This window comes from Sminthopsis crassicaudata, chromosome 6 (assembly GCF_048593235.1).
Source record: "Sminthopsis crassicaudata isolate SCR6 chromosome 6, ASM4859323v1, whole genome shotgun sequence".
NCBI classification, from domain to species: domain Eukaryota; kingdom Metazoa; phylum Chordata; class Mammalia; order Dasyuromorphia; family Dasyuridae; genus Sminthopsis; species Sminthopsis crassicaudata.
In genome coordinates, this window is record NC_133622.1 from 70,453,240 (window position 1) to 70,472,926 (window position 19,687).

At 36.2% G+C, this 19,687-nt stretch overlaps 1 protein-coding gene and 1 long non-coding RNA gene across 5 annotated transcripts in view; one reads left to right on the top strand and one right to left on the bottom strand.

The window, feature by feature from the left end:
• INPP4B (inositol polyphosphate-4-phosphatase type II B) overlaps positions 1-19,687 on the bottom strand; it is a 910,680-nt gene that overhangs the window by 342,339 nt on the left and 548,654 nt on the right. Inside the window, exon 1 of one of the 4 annotated variants that reach the window (XM_074275070.1) lies at positions 10,579-10,626. The exons of 2 other annotated variants lie outside the window; for them this stretch is intronic. The gene's annotated coding sequence lies outside the window, so the exon portion shown is untranslated. Of the gene's footprint in view, positions 1-10,578; positions 10,627-19,687 lie in introns of those variants that run through there. One more of the 4 variants, XM_074275071.1, reaches the window with a different exon arrangement.
• On the top strand, positions 10,774-14,278 carry LOC141546908 (uncharacterized). The gene is made up of 2 exons (XR_012483461.1): positions 10,774-11,082; positions 14,084-14,278. It is a non-coding gene; the product is annotated as an uncharacterized LOC141546908 (long non-coding RNA).

Here is a 19,687-nt window from a genome sequence, read left to right on the forward strand (position 1 = left end):
TTGAAATAATTCTAATTCCAAGCCTAGTGCTCTATTCACCATGTCACCTAGCTGCCCTGTTCATATGCCCTGACATATGACCCCAAAACATCCTTCTTCCCCAATGAAATCTAATGGAAATGTTCTCTCATCTCTGTCTCAGATCTTCAACTAGAAGGGACCATAGAGTTGATCCTAGTTCAACTGTTTTTACAGATGAGAAAACAGAAGTCCAGAATGGCATGTGAGTTCACAGAGGTCACCCAGAGAAGTAACCAGTAGAGAGCTATTTAAGCAGCTTCTTATCATTCTACATGAAGTTTAGTTGAAGGACTCTGGTTTATTACAGTGGAGAAGAAAAGACTTAAAGATCATATAATAACTGCTTTCAAGTATGTAAAAAGTTATCCTAGGGAAGATGGATTATTCTTGTTCTGCCATGCCCTTTGAGGACAATCTAGAGCAATGGACAGCCATTACCAAGACAGATTTAGATTTAAGATAAGAAAAAAAGTACAACCTTACCATCAAAGATATCTTCAATTTTAACGAATGTAAAATTTGCCTCAGAAAGCAGAAACTCCACCTCCCAGCCCCTTCTGGCAAGTCAAGAATTGAGGGCACAGTCCCTTTAGGTTATGAGTTGGATGAGATGGCCTTTGAGGTCCTTTCCAACTTTGCATTTTTTATTCTGTGACTGAGGAGGAGGATGTACCTTCTAGCTATGTCATGGACATTCAGCACAGAGCTATGTCCTCCTGAAAGAGTATAGCCTATTGTAGTCTCTTGCTAAGATGACAAAGAATGGATTGGGAAGCATTTCTTCATCAGAATTTCCAATTTAGTCCTGCTATTATCTTCTGGAACCTCAAAATTGTTCCTCCCCTAGTCCTTCATCTTGTAAAGTACATCTTGTTCCCTTCATTCTATACCTCACAATTGCAGAGTCTGAAAGAAGAATCCTTGATAGAAGCACTTAAGTTGAACTTTGCAGACCTAAAATCATGAAAATAGGGGGAGAGGAAGAAGAGTAAAAGAGAAAGCAGAGGTGATAAGAAGGAGGAGGACAAGAAATCGGGACAAGGGGAAGACCAGAAAGTTATCATAGGATTGTAAATATAGAGCTGAAAGGGACTTAGAGGCCAGCCATCTAATACAACACTTCACTATTTTATATGAAAATATAGATGCCCAAGGAGATGATTTTTTTCCCTCCAAGGTCAAACACATCAGAGATAGAATATAAATTTGATCCTCTGACTCTCTAGAATCAGGACTTTTTCTGTTGGATGAACCTTTGCACCCTTAGAAGAAAAAAAGAGAATGAAAAGGAAGAAGGCAAAGGGAGGGGGGGAAAGAGAAATAGAAGGAAAGAGGGAGAAAAATAATCAGGATAACAGGAGGGGAAGGAATTATAGCCTAGATTTGACATTCTAACTACTTTTAATACCTAATATCCAAGTATTATTACCTCCACTTCTTAGAGTCTAATATTGTTTTCAAGGTTTTAGCTTCAAATGAAAACTCCTGATTCTTATTCCTTATTCTAGTTTACAGAGGTACACACACCTAAAATGTCATTCTTCTTTATTATCTATATATCTATGCAACATAACCTGCCCCAGTACAATATAAGGTTTCTTGAAATAGGAAAAATGTCATCTTTGCCTTTGTTCTTAAGCATCCAGCACAGTGCCTTGTACACAGGAGACACCAAAGAGGTGATTTTTGAATGAATTTGAATTTAACTTGTGCTAGATCCTTAGCAGTCAACTGGAATTGCAATAGGCATTAGTCAGAGGCAGAATATAAGAAAATTAACAAGACATTGGGACATATACTAGAAATATAGAATTAACTTTGAACATCCAAGTATTTTGTTTTGTTTTTTGTTATCCTTGCCATATGTCCAAGTTGCTTTACAAAGAGATAATCTGTGTCTGGGAATCATGAAATGGCTGAAGTGAGTAACTGATGACAGGATTTATAATTTATGCAAATGAAAAGCATCAAGATCCTGGAGCCCAACCACCATTTTAATACACGAGTCATGATCATAACCTTGTACTTATTCTCAATTGGCCATTGCTAAAAATTCCTCACAATATAAAATGCTTCAAGTTTTATGAAGCACTTTGCTCCTAATAACCTTGTAAGGGAGGTAGTTCAGGTATTTCACTTTATGACTGAAGAAACTGATTCTAAGAGTTTTCTTTCTTTGGATAAAAGGTCATAACAAAGCTTCTCCACCGAATGGGTCTAGAAAGTGGGAAAAGCAGCCCTCTCATAATTCTGCGATAGCTGATAGAGTTCAGTTCCTCAGTCACCTGTGGGGAAATGTTGCAAGGTGCCAAGGTTAGGTCTGGGGCCAGGATAAGTTGACCAGAACAGATTCATGCTAGTATGTGCTAAGTTTTGCCTAGGACTTTGACAAAGAAGCCCCCAAGAGACAAAACCTTTACATTCAGACACTGGGTAGAAAAGCTTTGAGACAGTCAAGAGCGACATTCAACACCCCTAGACCCTCTAATGGATAGGAAGGAAGAAAAGCCTGACAGAAAATTCTTATGACATAGAACAGGGTCTCACTAAGAAATTTTTTCCTTTCTTTTTGCTTATGGAGACATATATACAGCAGAGAACAGTTGCCTGGCAAGACAAGCCAAGGAATTTTTCCATGACAAGGAATTTTTACAATATCAGTTAATTCCCTTGGGCTATGGTGACAAGTGGAGAAGCTGCCTCTCCTCAAGGAAAATGAGAAAGAGAGAAGGAAAATCTGTCAGTATATCAGTGAGAATTGAGGTCAGAAGCTTTACAAGTCTCCCCCAACTCTCCTATTGCACCAAGGCAAGAAGAGATGAACAGAGTGAAGGTTTATAATATATTACATAATATATATTATATAATATGTAATAATATATAATATATATAAACATATATAGGTTTAGAATATTTTAGGTTTATAATATATTACAAAATATTATATATTATGTAATATATAATAATGTATATATATATATAATATGTAAACATATAATATAGGTTTAGAATATTTTGTAGGAAGCAGGGAAAGGAAACAACAAATAAGAAGTTGGAAGGGATAGTGATGCCATGATGTCTTCAGTTTGGGAGAATAGGTCATTTTTACTCTTGTTAAGTTTATTGCTTTCTAATATACATTGCTTTATGAATCAAGTTGGGACAGAAAACTCAGAGCAAAAGGGAAAAATATGGAAGAGATTTAAATACAGAAAATAAAAAGGTTGTAAAGTCTGGGCTAGCTCTTTGGAGACCTCAGGATAAGAAAAAGTCCTTGGTCTTAAGGGGAGAAGTGAAGCCACAAGCTCACCACCAATCTCCCTTCTCCTGGTTCTGCTGCAGAGTGAAATTCTCTCCATTTCTCACCCCACCCTCTAATCCTTACCTACAATTATCTGTATACACCAAACATCTAGCCAGCACAGAACAGAGAGAAGGGCCATTTTCCCAAACATATGCTAATAGAATCATTGCCTGATAGGTAATTAGCCTTAAGCGCTTGGTTGTCTGATTCAAGCACAATTTTTCTTTTTCTTTTTTTTTTTTTTATTAATTTTATAATTATAACATTTTTTGACAGTACATATGCATAGGTATTTTGGTATTTTTTTTTTTACAACATTATCCCTTGCACTCCCTTCTGTTCTGAAATTTTCCCCTCCTCCCCTCCATCCCTCCCCTAGATGGCAGGCATTCCCATACATATTAAATATCTTATAGTATATCCTAGGTACAATATATATGTGCAGAACCAAATTTTGTTGTTACTGTTGTTGCAAAGGAAGAATTGTATTCGGAAGGTAAAAATAATCTGGGAAGAAAAACAAAACAAAACAAAACAAAACAATGCTCACAGTTTACACTCATTTCCCAGTGTTCCTTTTCTGGGTGTAGCTGATTCTGTCCATCATTGGTCAATTGGAACTGGATTAGCTCTTCTCTGTGTTGAAGATTTCCACTTCCATCAGAATACATCCTCATACAGTATCATTGCTGAAGTGTATAATGATCCCCTAGTTCTGTCAAGCACATTTTTTAAGAGTTCCAGCCCTTTACAATAAGTGAACATAGTATGTGTTGATTCACATTCATCCTCCTTAGCTCTTTTTCTAGGTGCAGACTTTTTGTGCAAAGTCAGCAAAGGGATTGCTTTGGATCACTGAACTACTGAGAAGAACCCAGAATTTCACAGTTGATCATCGCACATTCTTGCTATTCTTGTGTAAAATGTATTCCTGGTTCTGCTTGTTTCACTCATCATCAGTTCATGTTAATCTTTTCAGGCCTTTCTAAAATTAGCTTGATCACAATTTTTTATAGCACAATAAAATTCCATTATCTTCATGTACCACACTTTGTTCAGACATTCCCCAATTAATGGACATCCACTCCTTTACCAATTCTTTGTTTTTTTTTAATAGCTTTTTATTTACAAAATATATGCATGGGTAATTTTACAGCATTCACAAATGCCAAGCCTTTTGTTCCAATTTTTCCCCTCCTTCCTCCCACCACCTTCCCCCAGATGGCAAGTTGACCAATACATGTTACATATGTTAAAGTATAAATTAAATACAATATATACATGTCCATATAATTATTTTGCTGTACAAAAAGAATCAGACTTTGAAATAGTGTACAATTAGCCAGTGAAGGAAATAAAAAATGCAGGCAGACAAAAATAGAGGGATTGTGAATTCTATGTAGTGGTTCATAGTCATCTCCCAGAGTTCTTTTGCTGGGTGTAGCTGGTGCAGTTCATTACTGCTCTGATCACTTCATTGTTGAAGAGGGCCATGTCCATCAGAATTGATCATCATATAGTATTGTTGTTAAAGTGTATAATGATATTCTGGTCCTGGTCATTTCACTCAGAATCAGTTCATGTAAATCTCTCCAGACCTTTCTGAAATCATCTTGTTGGTCATTTGTTGCAGATTAATAATATTCCATAATATTTATATACCACAATTTATTCAGCCATTCTCCAATTTATGGGCATCCACTCAGTTTCTGGTTCCTTCCCACTATAAGGAAGGCTGCCACAAACATTCTTGCACATACAGGTCCCTTTCCCTTCTTTAAGATCTCTTAAAACACTGCTGCATCAAAGTGTATGCACAGTTTGATAACATTTTGAGCATAGTTCCAAATCATTCTCCAGAATGGCTGCATGTATTCACAATTCCACCAACAATTCCTTTACCAATTCTTTTCTTGGTACAAAAAGAGCTACTACAAACCTTTTTGCACATATGGTTCTTTTTTCCTCCTTTATGATTTCCTTGAGATACAGACACAGTAATGGCACTATTGTGTCAAAGGGTATGAAGTTTTTTTTTGTTTGTTTTTTGTTTTTTTAATTAATTGATTTTTTTTTATTTACACAGCAAATGTATGGGTAATTTTTCCAACATTGACCCTTGCAAAACCTTTTGTTCCAAATTTTCTCCTCCTTCCCCCTAGCTGGCAGGTAGCCCAATACATGTTAAATATGTTGAAATACATGTTAAATCCAATATATGTATACATATACAGTTATCTTGCTGCACAAGAAAAATCAGATCCAGAAGGAAGAAAAAGAAAAACTGAGAAAGAAAACAAAATGCAAGCAAGTGACAGAGAGTGAGAATGTTGGTGTGTTCCACACTCTGTTCCCATGATTCAGATGGCTCTCTTCATCACTGAACAATTGGAACTGGTTTGAATTATCTCAATGTTGAAGAGAGCCACGTCCATCAGAATTGATCATCATACAATCTTCTTGTTGAAGTGTGAAGTGATCTCCTGGTTCTGCTCATTTCACTCAGCATCAGTTCATGTAAGTCTCTCCAAACTTTTCTGAAATCATCCTGCTGATCTTTTCTTACAGAATAATAATATTCCATAACATTCATACACCATAACTTATTCAGCCATTCTCCAATGCATGGGCATCCACTCAGTTTCCAACTTCTTGCCACTACAGAGAGGGCTGCCACGAACATTTTTGTACATATGGGTCCCTTTCCCTCCTTTTGGATCTCTTTGGGATATAAGCCTAGTAGTAGCACTGTTGGATCAAAGGTTATGCACAGTTTGATAACTTTTTGAGCATAGTTCCAAATTGCTCTGCAGAATAATTGGATCCGTTCACAATTCCACCAACAATGCATCAGTGTCCCAGTTTTATCATATCCCCTTCAACATTAGTCCTTGTCTTTGCCTGTCATCTTAGCTAATATGAGAGATGTATAGTGGTATATCAAGTTGTCTTAATTTGCATTTCTCTGATCAATAGTGATTTGGAGCACCTTTTCATGTGATTACAAATAGTTTCAATTTCTTCATCTGAAAATTGTCTGTTCATAACCTTTGATTATCAGTTGGAGAATGGCTTGAACTATTATAAATTTGAGTCAATTCTATATTTTAGAAATGAGGCTGTTATCAGATCCTTTGGATGTAAAAATGTTTTCCTAATTTGTTGCTTCCATTCTAATTAGAATTAGAATTGTTTTTTTTTTTGTTTGTTTTTTTTGTTTGTACAAAAACTTTTTCATTTAATATAATCAAAATTATCTATTTTGTGATCAATAATGATCTCTAGTTCTTCTTGGCTTACAAATTCCTTCTTCCACAAATCTGAGAGGTAAACTATTAGGTGTGGGTCTACGCCTACTTTCTGCCATACTAGTTTCCAGTTTTTGTCAAATAGTGAATTCTTATCCTAAAAGCTGGTGCCTTTAGTTTTGTCAAATAGTAGGTTGCTATAGTCACTGACTATTTTGTTCTGTGAACCTAACCTATTCCACTGATCAACTTCTTTATTTCTTAGCCAGTACTTAAGGGCTTTGGTGACTGCTGCTTTATAATATAGTTTTAGATCAGGTACATCTAGGCCACCTTCATTTGCTTTTCTCTTCATTAATTCCTTTAAAATTCTTGACCTTTTGTTCTTTCAGATGAATTTTGTTGTTATTTTTGCTAGATCAGTAAGATAGTTTCTTGGAAGTTTGGTTGGTATAGCAATAAATAAACAGATTTGTTTAGGAAGTATCGTCATTTTTATTATATTTGCTCTACCTATCTAAGAGCACTTAATATTTTTCCAATTGTTTAGATATGACTTTATTTGTGTGGAAAGTGTTTTGTAAATTTGCTCATGTAATTCCCGACTTTCCCTTGGCAGGGTATGAAGTTTTATAATCTTTTGGGTATTTTTCCAAATTGCTTTCCAGAATGGTTGGATCAGTTCACAATTCCACCAACAATGCATTAGTGTCCTAGTTTTCCCACATCCCCTCCAACATTTATTATTATATTTCCTGTCATTTTAGCAAATATGAGGGGTGATGAGGGATACCTCAGAGTTGGTTTCATTTGTATTTCTCTAATCAATAGCGATTTAGAGCATTTTTTCATGTAATTATAAATGGTTTTAATTTTGTCATCTGAAAACTGTCTATTCATATCCTTTGACTTTTTATCAACTGGGGAGTGACATGTATTCTTATTAATTTGACACACTCTTTAACAAAAATACTGGCTATAAAGACTTTTTCCCAGCTTTGTACTTCCCTTTCAATCTTGTTTCTGTTGGTTTTGTTTATGCGAAACCCTTTCTAATTTAATGTAATCAAAGTTTTCCATTTTGCCTTTCATAATGTTCTCTAGTTCTTCTTTGGTCATAAATTTCTCCCTTCTCCAAAGATCTGATAGGTAAATTATCCCTTCTCCTAATTTGTTTATGGTACCATCCTTTATCCCCAAATCATGTCTCCATTTTGACCTTATCTTGATATGGGGTATAAGATGTAGCTCTATGCCATTTCTGACATATTATTTTCCAGTTTTCCCCAGCAATTTTTGCCAAATAGTGAATTCTCATTCTAGAAGATGGAGTTTGGGGATTTATCAAAAACTAGATTGCTATAGACCTTGATTATTATGTCAAATAACGAGAAGTACTCACTGGAAAAAACTCATGATGCTGTGAAAGATAAATGCAAAAGGAAAAGGGCATGGCAGAGGATGACATGGGTATATAGTGTCATGGAAGCAATGAACATGAATTTGGACAGACTTTGAGAGAAATGAAGGATAGAAAGACCTGGTATATATTATGATCACAAAGAGGGACAAAACTGAACTACAAACAACAAATCCCCCTCACCCCCTGATCCTCACTCAGTGAGTTCCAATGGTTCCCTATGACTTTCACAATCAAATATACACTTCCCTGTCTGGCATTTAAATGTCTTCATAATTGGGCCCCTTTTTACCTTTGACAATCTTTGTCACTTTATACCACCAAAATGCACTCCACAAGCCAGCAATGTTAGCCTACTCTCATTTCCTCAAATATGGCCCTCCATCTTCTATATGCCTTTGTACTGACAGTCCCCCAGGCCTGCAAATGTTCTGTTATTTCACATCCACCTTCCCTGGCTTCCTTTAAGATTCCACTCAAATCCAACCTGCTACTAGAGACATTTCTCAGTCCCTTGGGCTAGTAATGCTTATTGCTTTCAACATATTTGTACATATCTTGCAAACACTGAATTATTTACATGTTGTTTCTCCCATTACAGTGTGAGCACCTTGAGGAAAGAGTCTGTTTTTGCCTTTCTTGGTATCCTCAATACTCAGCACAATGCCTTGGAATACTATAAGAGCTTAATAAATGCTATTGTGCAACTGATACTCTTATATTTCAGATCTGTTCAGAGCTATCTATCTGAAAGGTGCCAGGAAAGGAGCTTATTAAGCCCAAGAGAGGGGTCCTGGCAGTGGGCTAGAGGATTATAATGAATATAACAAAATATTCCATATTCACAAAATACAAAATAAATAGAAGCTATTGTTCATTAAAAAATAAAAAGAATTGGAAACAAAGTGGGTGCCAGACAGTTGGAGAATAGTTGAATGAACCAAAATATATGAATATAAAGCAATCTGATTGGTATTCAGAGAAATAGAGAAAATATGAATTAATGCAGAGGAAAAATCATAGTATCAAGAGAGGAATACATGTTACTCTAATAACATAAATGAAAACAATACTAAAATGCTATCAAATTTATATAAATAAATCTTGGTCTCTAAAAAAAAAAGAAGTTAAATACCTCCATCCTCTTGGTAGATAATGGAGATGAGAGGTTAAAAATGTTATTCATAATAATAGAGACACTTTGTCAGGTGAGTTTTACTCAAATCAATCCTTGTTACAAGGAAGGAAGGCAGTAATATGGGGTTTATTGGTAAATGATTCAAATGTTAAAAAGGAATAAATACAATTATGAATGGAGAAAATAAATATTGCCACAAAATCCACACTAGGGCAAACAATACTCCCCTTCCACACATGTGCAAGTACACTACATGTGCCCTTCTTTTTCTCTACTATCCCCCCCATCATTTCCCCCTCCCCAACATACACACACAAATTTGAAAATTTCTCAGGATTCAGAACTTAATAACTTACCCTAATAAATAACAGGTCAGCTTTTTTGCCTTTCCAACTCTCCATATCTTTGAGTTTCTCATTCCCTTCTCCCCCTCTTATTTTTTTTTTTTTTTTTGTATATGAGAGGGTTTAATTTATTTTAGAGACAAAATCAAAAGTGGCCAGCTTGCCTTGTAGCCAATCAGGGGCTTCACAATATAGGATGCAAGGTAGCCTGGGGAAAAAAAGAGAAGAGGAAGAGCCCTGCCCCAGGCCTCTAATGTTAGAATTTACAGGTACATTGCAGATTCGTTTTAGTTAGGATTTTGCATACTGGAAATTCTCTTCAGCAAATAATGATGATGATGATAATGGCGATTATGGTGATAATGATGATAGATACAAATCCAGAAGATGGGGAAAAGGCAAAAGAGAAGCTCATACTCTCTCGGGAGAGATACACACAAAGGTGTTCAGGTACTCATGTAATCATCTCAGTCAAATCATTTCCCAGCCTTGGGCCTCAGTTCCCTTATCTCTAAAGTGGGTTCAAGTGGTACAGTTCCCTGGATACAGTAGGTGCCTAATAAACGGTCATTGAGTTAAGCTGTCCCATAGACTATGAGAAGTTTCTTTATTCATTAGCAACAATCTCTGCTTGCTTTCAGTCACATAATGAAGATGCTCCTCATCAAATTCCAGGAAAAGAGAATTAAGGCAAAGGGTAATAATCTATAGGTAAAGGATTTCCAGGAAATAATGTTCATTATGTTTTAAGACATGATTTAAAAAAATGAAACAAGGAATTGTGAAAAGAATCTGGGCCTGGAGTCAAAAAGAATTGAGATTGTACCCTGCCTCTGATATTTGTTAGCTGTGTGACCCTGTGCAAGTCCCTTAACCTTTTCCTGCCTCAGCTTCTTCAACTGTAAAAATGAAAATATTAATAATCCCTAATTAGGTTTTCTGAGGATTAAATGAAATAAATCCCAGTGCCTGGGATGTAATAGGCACTTAATAAATGCTTGTTCCCTCCCTCAAAACAAATAGGCAAACCGAAAAAGTAAATCTTACATTCAATGGAAAAAGAGCTGATTTTTTTTAGCCAGTGAACTGGCAAGAGCACTGACCTGGATTAAGGTACCTAGTTCTGGTTCTGCTTCTGGCAAGCTTCTCAACTGTCAAAATGAAAACAATAATTGTTGCCCTGACTTACCTCACAAGGTCATTATGAGGAAAGAGGAGGGAGGAGGAGGAAGGGAAATGAGAGGCAGTGTGCTAAAATGGGTAGGGGGTACAACCTGGGAAAGATGACCTGCCTCTAGCACATATTTGACATATGAACAGAGGCAAGTCATTTTGCCTCTTGATGCTTAGGGGGACCCTTAAATGGAGAAATTATTGCGGAATTGATTATCTGCATCAATTAGCAAATTTCTCTGCACATATAAAAAATCAGGAGTAGGAAAAGGTGGAGGAAGAGGAAGAGGAAAGTAAACGAGAAGGAAAAAGAAAGGATAGCTGGAAAAGGAAGAAGAGAAAACTGATTTTATGTCCCACTTTCAAGTTTACAATCCATTTTGACATCTTTTTTTTTTCAGCTTCACAACAACCTGATTCATAAAGTATTACAGGTAATAATTTTGCAGTTTTCTACTTGAGTAAACTGAGGCTCAGAAGTCACAGGATTTATCTACAGTCACACAACTAGCTATTGTAAAAGGCAGACCTAAGTCATCCTCACTCCCAGTCCAGTGCTCTATCCCCTGGGCCAATTTTCCCATGCTCAATTCCCTGCATAAGATTATTACAGCAATTGAAAATAATTTTCTGCTCATATAATTCCATTCAAATTTCATGTACACTACATGAACAGTTTGCCTTTTCTCCCAATTGCATCATTATTAGGAAAATAAAATCATTATTGTAGATCTTTTTAACCTTGAAGTCTAGAGATAAATGGAGTAGGCTCCAAATTCACTTTCCATCTTTTAAAAATAAGGACTTTCAATAGAACAAAAAAGTCTCATAAACACATAACACTGCTGATTTATATGTGATCCTAAGGGGAATATAGGGTGATAGATATTCCCTAATCTGAGTAATGCTGAATTAATTTTCTTTCATAGCCTTCTCATATTTATCTCCATGACCCACTGTGCTGGACCTGTGCTCAGACAGACCTCAGCTACGTCACAATGTGAACTTGAATAATGTAAATTCCACATAAATTTAAAATATTAGAGGACACTTAATGATACCAATTCAATTAATGTAACAGGTAGGAGCTAGTTGAAAAGTTTTAATGCATTCAATATTGACTAACTGCATCTGTGTTTCATCACGTGTTTGTGAATTGCTATATATTACTAACAGTTATACAACACTTTTTTTAATCAACAATGAACAAAAGGAAGATGATTGTGGACGGAAATGCCATCATACAATAAAGAAGAGACTTATTGTTACCTTAAACAAAAATGTGATGCATGTGACCAAATGATATAAAGCTGAGCAAAGTCACTATTAAGGCATTGGAATGCCGGAATCTATGATAAAGGCTATTTTTAAAATGCACAGATGAAAAAAAGAAAATAAAAGGAAAAGGAAATGACTAGTAAAGTATGTGTTCCAGTGAAAGAAATGGAATATCTTTTAGTTATATGACTTGCAGTAAAGAAACACAGAGTAGCCATTTAGACAAAATTGTCAAGAATGGAAATGAAATGGATGGTGATTTTTTTTTAACTGCAAGTATTGGTTGGTTTATTGTTTTAAAAATCAAGTTCACATGCATCGAGTTAAAATTCCCAAAGAGGTTAAAAAGTACAGACAAAGACCTAACAACTAAATGCAATGATGTTTTGATTGACACATTTTTAATGTGAATGAAATGGCTTTTTTTAGGAAAAAGATGCTCTTCAGAACTTATATTTCTTTTTCATTATTAAAGATTTTTATTTTCAAAACATATGCAGGATAAATTTTCAACATTGACCTTGTGTTCCAGTTTTTCCCCTCTTTCCCCCCATCCCCTCCCCTAAATGTCAAGTAATCCAATATATGTTATACATGTTAAAATATATGTTAAATCCAATATATGTAAACATATTTATATAATTATCTTGTTGCATAAGAAAGATAAGATCAAAAAGGAAAGAAAATGAATAAGAAAACAAAATACAAGAGAACAAAAAGAGTGAAAATACTATGTTGTGGTCCACACTCAGTTCCCACAGTTCTCTCTCTGGGCAGAGATGGCTCTCTTCATCACAAGATCATTGCAACTTGCCTCAATCATTTCATTGTTGAAGAGATCCATGTATCAGTATCAGTTCATGTAAGTCTCTCCAGATCTTTCAGAAATCATTTCTTACAGAACAATACTATTCCATAACATTCATATACTATAACTTATTCAACCATTCTCTAACTGAGGGGCATCCACTCAGTTTCCAGTTTTTAGCCACTACGAAAAGGCTGTCACAAACATTTTTTGCACATGTGGGTCCCTTTCCCTCCTTTAAAATCTCTTTGGGATATAAGCCCAGTAGAAACAGTGCTGAGTCAAAGGGTACGCATAGTTTGATAATTTTTGAGCATAGTTCCAAATTGCTCTCTGGAATGGTTGGATCTGCTCACAAGAACTTATATTTCTTTATTTTAAATTATAGTAAAGCTTTTTATTTATAAAACATAGGCATAGGTAATTTTTCAACATTGACTCTTACAAAACTTTCTGTTCCAAAAATTTTCCCTCCTTCCCCTCACCCCCTTCCCTAAATGGCAGGTAGTTCAATACATGCTAAATATATTATGAAGAACTTCTATTTCTTAAAAACAAAACAAAACAAAAAAAAAAAAAAAACCTCAACCTGTTTTTAAAGGTCAATGGACTGCCTAACAATTTTATTGGAGGGAATATAGAAGTGACTATAGAATCAAAACCAATGTTTATTCATCAGTTTTAAAATCTTCATATTCTTATAGATTATAGTCATCTTGATTCCTTTGACAGTCAAATAAGAAAACAGAGGGGGACTAAGGTGGCTTTTAAGTTATTTTAGCCCAGCTGTTGAAAACTATTGCAAAGGACAGTAACATCAGATTTAAAACATTATTGATTTTAGATAATTCCCCAGATTATCCAAGTATAATGTGGGGGGGAAAAAAGCAAGTATGCAAATTTGGCAACACATAAAGATCTCCATTACTATCAATCTACATAGAAACCTTTAAAAAGAGAAGCCAGTTCATCCTATGATACTAACATTTAATTTTTTCTTAAATATATTTCATTATTTAATATTAATTAATATTGATGTTTTATTATCATTACTTAGATGTTTTATTATTTTTTATTTTCCCCAATTACATGTTAAAGCAATTAACATTTTTTTTAAAAAGTGTTGAGTTCAATATTCTATTTCTTCTTCTCCCCTCCCTGAGATGGTAGCAATATGGTGTTCTACATGTATGCTACTAAATGACAATAACATTTTCATCATATTGACATGTATAGGCTAAACTTAAGTATACTTTTAAAAATTTTTATAATTTTGATTATTTTTTAATAAGCTTGAATGAGAAAAACATTCCCTGAGATTTTGGGGGGCAATTGATTTATCTTTATAGAGTCCTTCTGGATTTTGGGTGCCGAAGTCTCCTGCCATAAGGATGTGTTAGATGATCATCTCAGCAAAGAATCCCAATTGGGCATCACAGAGGGAACTAGTCCCAGAGTGGATTAAATCTGATAAAGTACATAGCACTCTTGATGACTATTGCTAGTCAACAAATAGATAAATAAAATTACTTTTAAAAACCCAACTATTTTAAATACCAATGTTGTCAAAATAAATAAAATGTCATAATCTTCAAAAGGAGCAAGGAAAAGACACATGACAGATCTGAATAGGTTCTGGCATGTCAGACAGGAGACTTGAATGTACCAAATGGTATAAATGACACCATCAAGAGCAGGAATGCTCACTAACTGACGTCAGCCACTCGCTGAATCTCAGAGGATAATAGGTGAATAACCTGAATGGTATACTCGCATCTTTACAAAGGAAAGCTCCAGGATACTAATTAGATGCTGCAAGGAGGATTTATTTTATGAAGAGGAAAAGGAATGGACAAGGCTTATGATCTGTTCAAGAAACCTCAGTCCTTGCCGATTGCTTCTAGGATAAAACCCTAATTCCTATGTTTAGCTGCCCTTCTCAGTGTGGCTCCAATGCATCTATCCAGACTTATTTCAAATTGTTGTCTCTTTTTCCAGTTACTTTCCACATTCTATATCCGAGACAAAGTGACCCACTTACTGATTCCTGTGTATGACATTTCATCCCCTAACTGCAAGCCTTTGCTGTTTTTCACCTTTCCCTTTTCAAATCCCTTTCAAAGCTCAGATCAAAACTCCCCTTACAAGACTTTTCAGATTTTCCCAACTAATATTTTCTTCTCTTGTATTTTCAGCACATGTGTTTCTACGCAGTAATTTCCTTGAGAGCAAAGATAGTTGTTTTTTTTTTTTTTTTTTCCCCTTAATACAGTACCTGACATAGTAGGGACTTAATTGACTGATTTTTATCCTTGTAAGCTCAGTTCATACAGTCAGGTAGAGTAATGGATAGGGAGCCAAGTCAGGAAGACATAAGTTCAGACACTTACTAGTTTTGTGATTCTTAGTAAGTCACTCACTGTTTGCCTCAGTTTCCTTATTTGTCCAACGATCTGGAGAAGGAAATGGCAAACCAATCCATTGCCAAGAAAGCTCCAAATGGGAACATGAAGAGTTCGATATGACTGAAATGACTCAACAACAACAAGACCAGCCCAGATCATTTGCTAAATAGATACTGGTTGAATTGGATTTTGTTTTATTGGTGAAGGGAATTCTCTATATTGATGAGATCAAAGATCCATTGGGTCTGCTATATAATCATTTCTTGGAATGCTGGCATTCATAAAGGCAGAACTCTGAGCAAAAGATTCTGGAACACCAGGAAAAAGACTACATAACCGTTCTGTGATATGACTGCCTTTATTTAACGGGAAATAAAGGAGACTGGAATTGGGGAATGTTGAGTTCTTACTTACAAAGGGAAGGTAGCACTTTCAGAGAGGAACAGACAGATATGGAAGGGCACAAGTGTCCTTTCTACACAGCAGAACTGAATGTGTTTTGGGGATTTGTGTTTGAGAATCAAGCAGCTCTTCCAAGAGACACAGACAATTGTCACAGCTTCTCCTGGCAACCATGAAGAACTTTAGAGAGTGAGAAAACCTGCTTCAGGCTGCCACAAGAGGAAGAAGTAGATTTCAATTATGGGAATCAGCCCAAATTATTTAAGTTTTCCATGTGGCGCCTAGATCTTTTCAGGTCTAGTTCCTGAGTTCTGCTAGATGCCCTTTTCTTATCTCACATCCTTTTCCTACTACTCAAAATGGTCATTTACTGTTGCCTGTTCTCATACACAAAGCCTTTCTGCTGTGGATGTTTTTGGTGATGATAAATTTTTAATCTTTGATTTATAACTGGCTGCCAGGACATACAAACTCATGGACCACATTCAAGTCAGTCTGGTATCTGAAGTTACATGATCCAAACAATCATGTTTTCCTTTTATAAGAATAATAAGCACGAAGAAATTTAGAATGGGAGAAAATTTATGTTGGAGCCACATGAGGTGATATAGCTGGAAATAATCTTGTAACATTGGGGTTGGGGGAGTGCATGTGCCATACTGCCAAAGATTTTATTTGATTTTATTTGCTGGAAAGGTTCAAATAATGAGTGGATTATAGTAATAGCATTTGTTTAGTGCGCTACGGTTCAATACACACTTTATAGAACTATCTCATGCCATCCTTACAACTACCTTATGAGGGAGGGGATATCAAGAGCTTATCCAAGGATTTTTCTGATTCCAAATCTAGTCCTCTTTTTCCCTGAACCACCTAATTACTTTCTTTTAAAAAGAATGATGTAGAAACAATACTTGTTCAGATGAGGCAGTCTCTGAGGTCCTTCCCAAATGAGATTATATCACACTGGCAAATAGGAGTAGCAAGAATGAGACTCTGCCAAGAGTCACTTCTGGGGCCAGAAGAGAGTGGTTGGAGTGGTCGATCTGGAAAGAATCAATACATTTGTTGTTGTTCAGGCATTTCAATCGTGACTGGCTCTACATGGCCTATTTGGGAGTTTGGCGAAGACTCTCGCTATTTCATTCTCTAGAGGATTCACTCTGTTAGGTAATCAGAGCTTCAGTGACGTGGCTGGGTCACCCAGCTGGGAAGTCTGAGGTTACATCGGATCTCAAGGCTTCTTAATGCCAATTCAGTGTCCTATCCCAGGAACCTCTGGCTGCCTCTACCAGTCAGAACACAGAAAGGCACATTTTCATGCAGTTTTTTCAAGTAGTAAAGAATTACGGATGACTCACAACTCGAATAAGTGTGATGTCATAGATAGAGCAATGGTCTTGGAATTAGACCCAATTCACCTCTGGGTGCTTCAGTTTCCTATTCTGTAAAATGGGGATAATAATAGCATCTATATATCAGGGTTGTTGGGATAAATGAGATCATGTTTGGAAAGCACTTTACAACAGCTATAAATGGTAGTTATTATTGTTACAATAATTATATCTTAGAACTGTCTCTGGATTTATTAAGGGTGGAGTGCAAGTCAATCTGACATATCTGAGGTTAAAGTTGGAGAACTAGAAGTCTGCTGCTTCATGCTATTAAATAAAGCTCTTTCCAGACAATTTATTCCCTAGGAACTACACTGTAAGAGGAAGGAATATCTCAGGAAGGCTCAGTAATAGTAGTAGAAAGTACCCGCAAACAAAACTGTCTCCTTGACAGATCATACCAATAACTTCCCCTTCTCCTCTCCTTCTCCCCTTCTCCTCCTCTCCTCTCCTCTCCAGCTCTGGTTCTGATTCTCTCTGTGTGATTCTGTTTCTGTCTCTCTCACACACACAGAGTGGTCAGAAAATACAGTACAAGGATGCTTTTGAGAACTTTAGAACTGACTGCATCCCATGGGAGATACTGACCCAGGACCATCCAATGTGGCAAACCTTAATCAGAGAAGATGCTGAGCAATGTAGAATTGAAGTAGCTCAAAAGAAAGTGAGGAAAACCTCCCCAAAAGTTCCCATAGACGGTTTGTACCCGACCCATGGTAGAGCATTCTGAAATCATACTGGCTTTATCAGCCACAGTCAGGTAACTCTAATTTGACTCAAACATAGCAAAGTCATTGGGTCCACTTCAAGAACTAAGAACAAGAAATTTACTGTCTGTATTGATGTATGTATATATTTATACTTGATTAGGATCAACTGATTGCTAAATAAATATTTCCAAGACCCTACTATGTTCCAGCACAGTGGATCCCACAGCATTTAAGCCTCACAATTATGCCATAAAGTTGCCGTTGGGAGCCTAGAAACTCTGCGAGTGGAAAGGATCACTGCTCTAGTGATATCATATCATATGATTATTTTCATGTTATAATAGATGTATTGGTAGAAAAATCAAATATCTCCTTCCACAATCAAATGTGATTCATTTTATTAACACATACACATACATCATTCTCTGATATGGAAGACCACTTTCTATCAATGGCATTTTTTGCTGAGACAATTGGGGGTAAGTGACTTCCCCAGAGTCACCCAGCCAGGAAGTGTTAAGTGTCAGATTTGCACTCAGGTCCCTCCTGACTTCAGGGCTGGTGTTCTATCCACTGTACCACCCAACTGCCCTATCCATGACATTTTGAGGCATTGCTATCAGCTTTTTAAAACTGATTTTTAAAAAGCCACATCAGGGGCACCCTGAATATTTGGTGGGATGTAGGGCATTAAAGGGGAAGATGGCATGAGTATGGCATATTTTAGCAAATCAAAGGCAAAACATTTCTATTTGAAGTAGAACTTTCCTTTCAAATTAAACTTAACCTAATCAATATAAGTTGTGTAGATTTTTCCAGTTTGATGAATAGTTCATAAGATGATAGAATTCCTAGGAAAGCCATTATAATATAGTGAATATAGGGTTGCCCTTTGAATTAAGAAGTGCAGAGTTCGATTCCCATTTCTGATATGTACTGAGTATGACCACTTTGCAAGTCATTTCCTTTTTCAGTGATCTAAGCAGATTTTTACGTTACTGACAAGTTCCTGATCTCCATTGGGGGAAAAGTTTCTTGGAAATCAAAAATAGAATTCTAGTATGTCAGCATTAGGCAGCACATCACCTTTGCAATTTCTCAGTGCTATGACAGGTGTTATCATAGCATACATTTTAAATATATTAACCTGCCCAGATCTGCTCCAAACCTCTCAAACCAATAACACTGCTACTGCCTAATTGCTTTCTAGAGGGAAAAAAGGCATCTAAAAAAAACAGTATCAGGTACTTGGAACCTTTATACATTACCATGGAACAGTAATAAAATGAGCAAATACAAATAAATCAGAATTTTACAAAAGAAAAATCAATCCTGCCAGATCTGACACTACCTTTGGTACAGACAGGCATCAGCAACAAAAATTATCCTGCCCTCTCCATTCTGCCTCGAAGGAATAGCCTACACTGCAGAATCTCATTCTGTCTCTGATTAAAATAACACCATTCTTTCTTGCAAGAACTATCCCCTAACACATTCATTCTTCTTCTACTTAGTATACAAGAATGAACCTAAGAAGTCTCTCCCTAAAGTTAGAGAAGCATTTGAAGAACAAAAAATCCAAGAATAAGATAAAATTTCTAAGCCGTCCTACCATCCACTGGAAGTCAAATGATCCTACTGTCTGCCAAGAGCTTTTCAGATAGAATGAGGTAATGCCTAAAAGCAGTTTTAAGAACTCTTTCTCCATAAAGTAATTCTGATGCTGGGACAGCAGTCAGCCAGAAGAGCAAGCTTTCTTTAGAAATCAGTGTGACAGAAAGGGTCACTTTTTTTAGTACAGAGTCAAAGATGATTATTAGTGACACTCACTAATTCATTTAGCAAGCGGGCAAGGATGAGCAGAGACACAACTAGAGCAGATAAATAGGGCTTTGTCCCAGCTTGTTGACATTTAAAGGTAGCTAATAGCACAATCACAGACCAGGAATGTTGTCTATCTAGCAAGAGCATTATTATCATCTAGACTCAATGAAATTCTCTCTTATGTGGTTTCTTTCCTATGATCCACCCTGGGTGAATTC